Below are 5866 nucleotides of genomic sequence, written 5' to 3'. Positions count from 1 at the left end.
AACCTCCTTGATGGTACATTAAATGTGCATTAAACTGGTGTTGTACATTAAATGTATATTAAACTGGTAATGTACATTGGTAAGTCCAGCCCCCTGCCGTGGTGAATGTTTGCTGCTAACACAGCAGCACCCCACAGCTAACACTGCCCTCCACTGACAGGAGTTGCCTTACCTGGAAATCCTGGAGAGGGTGCACCATCCCCTCTGCACCAGTTGGATACATTGGTGTCATGTAGCCAATAATTGACTAATACAAGGGTACAAAAGGCCAGCCTCTTTACTCCAAGGCAGGACAACTCTAGGGTACAAGTCACACTCCAGAGCTCCTCGTGGGATCAACTGGAAGCGCAAGACGTTACCTGAAACCACGTCTTTTACTAGCTCAGGAAAGGCAGGGCCAAATCTCTCTTGCTCACTGCTGTATCTCCTGCACATAGCACAGTACTTGCTGAGTTAGTAAATGAGTGCAAATGAGTTCATTCATTCATTCATTCATTCATTGATATGAGTGAATGAATGCATATACATGTATAAACAGATGTATGTACATATGCACATCAATGAATACATTCAAGCCATGGTAATTCCCAAAGCAGGACCTAAGCACCTATTTTCTAAATTATTAGCATGTGCATTTAAGTGGCCAAAGATCAGCAAAAAGGGAGGTCCGGGCTGGAAGTCGGACGGACGACCTCACTTTTCATCCTTGACTCACTGGGTGACTTTGGTTTTTACATCTATTAAATCAGAAAAGCACATTTATTTTTCTCCATGCTTTTTTTCCCCAACTTAAACGCTGTATAAGTTTATGTTGTGTGTGTGTGTGTGTTTTTTAAACTTTTTAATTTTGATATCATTTTAGACTCCCAGAAAAATTTTAAAGTAGTGTTTCTGGCCCGGTGCAGTGGCTCATGCCTGTAATCCCAGCACTTTGGGAGGCTGAGGTCGGCAGATCACTTGAGTCAAGTTCAAGACCAGCCTGGGCAGCATAGCAAAACCCTGTCTCTACAAAAATACAAAAACTGGCCGGGCACAGTGGCATGCAACTGTAGTTGCAGCTACTTGGGAGGCTGAGGCAGGAGAATTGCTTGAGCCCAGGAGACAGAGGTTGCAGTGAGCCGAGACCATACCATTGCACTCCAGTCTGGGTGACAGGAGTGAAACCTTTTCTCAAAAAAACAAAAATAAAAACAGAGTGATTTCATCTGCCTTTCCCCCAGCTTGCCCTAATGTTCATGGTTTGTGATGTTGAAATCCTCCGTTTAAGTGTCTGGTGATCATTTTAAGGAGGGAGAGGTGAACAGAGCCGTAGAAAGGAAGTCAGTTTCAGAAAACACAGAATGAAAATTCACCTGGCTTAGCAGCCTTCAAAAATGAGGTGGCGGCAGGCAGACAACATTCCTGCCCCTCTCCGTCTCTCTCCATGCGTGGTGCATCTGCGGTTTTCTTTTATTTGTGGTCTATCACCTCCTATGCCATGGCAAACAAGAGACTTTATAAATATTTCAAACACTAATAATTTGTGCTGTCCCTACTTAGACTTTTAAATGAATGTAAGAGCATTTCTCTTTGAGGAACCTGCCAAACTGCAGGCTGGTGAAAGAAATACCACCGCCCCCTGTCTGAGCTGGGTACTTGATGTAGACATGGGAGCAGAGGCTATGACTGCAGGTGTGGGATGCCCGTCTCTCCCACGCACCTCCCTTACCCCAGCATCTGCTCTGGTGAAGCTCTACCTAGCAGGACAATGGCCAACCTCATCTTTGGATCCACAGGGTGGGGAGATTCTCTCTGATCCCACAAATGGAGAAATTGAGGGCTGCTAATTTCATGGTTGCTGTTTTAAGAGCTTTGGATATTTTTTTTTTTAGATGGTGTCTCACTCTGTCGCCAGGCTGGAGTGCAGTGGCGTGATCTCAGCTCACTGCAACCTCCGCCTCCTGGGTTCAAGTGATTCTCCTTCCTCAGCCTCCCGAGTAGCTGGGACTACAGGCGTGCACCACCACACCTAGCTGATTTTTGTATTTTTAGTAGAGACGGGGTTTCCCCATGTTGGCCAGGATGGTCTTGATCTCTTGACCTCGTGATCCGCCCACCTCGGCCTCTTAAAGGGCTGGGATTATAGGCATGATCGGCCCAGCTTTGGCTTTTAAGTCAGACATTCTTGATTTAAATCCCAGCTCATTCACTGTATCGCCTTGCGCAAGTCACCTCTGTGAATCTTTGTTTCCTTATCCATGAGGTAAATATTTTCATGACTAAATGAAATAGTGTGTATAAAGTGTGCAAGGCCTAACACAGCCCATGGGCTCAATGCACAGTAGCTAGTATTTTCCCTTTGAATATTTCCTAGTCATTTATAATAGCTCAGACATAATAGAAGTTAATTTATTATTCACATAAACTACCCAATGAAGCTCCAGCTTTGAAGCCATGGAAGATCTTCCATAAATTTGTTCCCACCCAACACCCAGCAAGCAGGAAGGAGAAGGACATGAAGCATCATCCAGGAGAGGTTCCTTCTGTCCCTCACAAAGCTCACAGTCTAGGGAGAGAAGAACTATGGAAACGACAACCCATAATATGCAAGGTAGATCCTGAAGACAGCAGGCACCAAAAACACTTTGGGAGAATAGAGAAGGGGGAAGTTGTTTTGAAAAGTAGAGAATACCCTGGCACACCCTGTCTGAAACCCTTCAATGGTGAATGGTGTCTCATTATTCTTAGGCAAGATAATGATCTCCTTCTCCAGCCTTCTATGTGGTCTAGTCCCTGCCAGCCTCTCCAGCATGGCAGTCCTGACACTCTAAGCCTTTTTTTTTTTTTTTTTTGACATGGAGTCTCACTTTGTCACCCAGGCTGAAGTGCAATGGCATGATCTCGGCTCACTGCAACCTCTGCCTCCCAAGTTCAAGTGATTCTCCTGCCTCAGCCTCCTGAGTAGCTGGGATTACAGGCATGAACCACCAAACCCAGCTAATTTTCGTATTTTTAGTAGACACGGAGTTTCACCATGTTGGTCAGGCGGGTCTCAAACTCCTGACCTTGTCATCCACCCATCTCCGTCTCTCAAAGTGCTGGGATTACAAGCCGTGAGACACTGTGGCCAGCCAGCTTCTTTTTATTTAGTTAGTCAACCATATAATTTACCTTCCAAACCAGGCCACTTTGGAGAAAGGAAGAGAACGCTATTAATCAATAAGCCAGGACAATAGGGACTGCCTGGGGTAGACCAAGATGGACAGTCACCGTACACCATCATTCCTGCCACAGAACCTTTGCACATGCTGCCCTCCCTACTCCGCACTCACCTGTCTAATTGGACCTGAAGCTTCAGCATCCCTTCTTTAGGGAAGCCTTTTCCAATACACCAATTTAGTCAGATCCCTTGTTAAGCATTCTGCTAGAACTTGTTTCATTAGGGGCACTAATTTAGATTTCTAAATACATACTCAATTGTGTCTGTATTTGATTAACTCTCTGTTTTGAACAGGATATAAACTCCATGAAGTTAGAGACTGTGTCTCTTTTTGTTCACTCTTTATCCCCCACATCTGGCACATAGTAAAGCATTCCACAAATGCGGCATTGGAATGCATGAATAATTGCTGACCTCTCCCTGGAGAGCTCAAAATAGAAACCTTCTGATGTGAGAGGACATTTCAACGTGGTCTAGAAGAATAAGTAAAGAATTAGACTCCGGTCTGGCGGCAGCCATCAGGTAAGCCAAGATGGGTGCATACAAGTACATCCTGGAGCTATGGAGAAAGAAGCAGTCTGATGTCATGTGCTTTCTTCTGAGGGTCCGCTGCTGGCAGTACCGCCAGCTCTCTGCTCTCCACAGGGATCCCCGCCCCACCCGGCCTGATAAAGTGCACCCACTGGGCTACAAACAAGGCCAAGCAAGGTTACGTTATATATAGGATTCATGTTCGCCATGGTGGCTGAAAACGCCCAGTTCCTAAGGGTGCAACTTACAGCAAGCCTGTCCATCATGGTGTTAACCAGCTAAAGTTTGCTCGAAGCCTTCAGTCCGTTGCAGAGGAGCGAGCTGGACGCCACCATGGGGCTCTGAGCGTCCTGAATTCTTACAGGGTTGGTGAAGATTCCACATAAAAATTTTCTGAGGTTATCCTCATTGATCCATTCCATAAAGCTATCAGAAGAAATCCTGACACCCAATGGATCATCAAACCACTCCACAAGCACAGGGAGATGCGTGGGCTGACATCTGCAGGCTGAAAGAGCCCTGGCCTTGGAAAGGGCCATAAGTTCCACCACACTACTGGTGGTTCTCGCCAGGCAGCTTAAAGAAGGCGCAATACTCTCCAGCTCCACCATTACCGCTAATATAATTAAAGTTTGTAAAATTCATACCTAATAAACAATTTAGGACAGTCAAAAAAAAAAGAATGGGACTCCATGGAGAAGCGGATGAACAGCTTCCAAAGTGGAGGGAATTGCAGTGCGCAAAAGGTAATGTTGGGCCACAGCAAAAGCAGTCATAGAATGGCCTGGAGTTGAATAACTGGAGCACCAAAGTGTGGGAGTGAGCTGGAGGGGGCAGGTCAGGTTGAAGAAGCCTTGAGTGCCCAGTGAAGGCCTGACTCTCAAAAAGCAACAGGGAGCCACGGAGGACACTTACCATTGGGTGCCTTTGAGGGCCATGGTGCTGGAGGTAGAATACAATCCCCACCTCCTCCAAGTAAACCTAGAGTCTGCTGGCAACGGCAGCTTGTTAAGCTTTTCTTACTTGGAACACAAATCTATTTTTTATTTTTCTTTCTAATTTTTTAGAGATGAGGTCTCGCTCTGTCACCCAGGCTGGAGTGCAGTGGTACGACCATAGCTCATTGCAGCCTCAAATTCCTGAGCCCAAACGATCTTCTTGTTTTTGCCTTTTGAGTAGCTGAGACTACAGACATGCGCCACCATCCCTGGTTAATTTTTAACCTATTTTTGTAGAGATGAGATCTCACTACACTGCCCAAGCTGATCTAGAACTTGTGGCCTCAAGCAACCCTTTTACTTCAGCCTCCCAAAGTGCTGAGATGACAGGCAGGAGCCACTGCGTTCAGCCACAAATCTATTTTTAATGGAGGCTGGGCATGGGGGTGAGCACAGCCACATCTGAAGCACTTCTGTTCCCTGAAGGGTAGTTTGAGAACCACAAACACAAACATGGCTATTTTTTAAAGCTCTGTCCAGGGCTTTCCCCATCAGCTATGGCCTACAGAAAGCAGTTGATGTAGTAAGGTCACCCAGCCAGGAATCAAGCCCTGATCCTCAGTCCTGTGTCCTCCCATTGTGCTACTCTGCCTCCTGAGTAGGGCCTGGGAGAGGACACCAGTGGCCCTTCAGAGGGGGTCTTATCTAGCCCTGGAACCAGACAGAGCTATACCTGTCCCAAGTGATGGGCAGCTCTCACCATTCCCATGCACGCCAAGGGAGGGGGCAGAGCAATTGTCCTTGATGACCTGGTGTCCCCCCAAAAAATCATACCTGCCATTCCCGGAGCATTTCCTGTGATCCTTCTTCCAACTGAAACCCACATCAACTCTTGGAGCTGGTCATCATTCTTCTTTTTTATTTTAACGGTAAGGGAACTGAGGCTCAGAGAGGTTTGGTAACTTGCCCAAGGTCACACAGCTTATGAGTGGCTCAATCCAGATTTGAACACAGATCTGACTCCAGAACTTTTTAACCCTGCACTAACCATTGCCAAAAGAAAAATAAAGAGTGTCCTGGGGAGAGCTCCCTTTCTCTGTGGAGACTTATAAGAAAGAAAAAAGGCAGGCATCTTCCAGTCTGAGATGAGCGGAAGAGGGTCCCACCAGACTCAGTGGAAGGACACGATGACTCCAAT

The 5866-nt window shown here is 46.4% G+C and overlaps 1 pseudogene; it reads left to right on the top strand.

Annotated features, from left to right (window-relative positions):
- Positions 1 to 3646: 3646 nt before the first annotated feature.
- Positions 3647 to 4487, top strand: LOC134730090 (large ribosomal subunit protein eL15-like; annotated as a pseudogene).
- Positions 4488 to 5866: the final 1379 nt, after the last annotated feature.

This window comes from Pan paniscus, chromosome 23 (assembly GCF_029289425.2).
Source record: "Pan paniscus chromosome 23, NHGRI_mPanPan1-v2.0_pri, whole genome shotgun sequence".
NCBI lineage: Eukaryota > Metazoa > Chordata > Mammalia > Primates > Hominidae > Pan > Pan paniscus.
The sequence above is the reverse complement of the archived record's forward strand: the minus strand, read 5'-3'. Positions and strand labels throughout refer to the sequence as shown.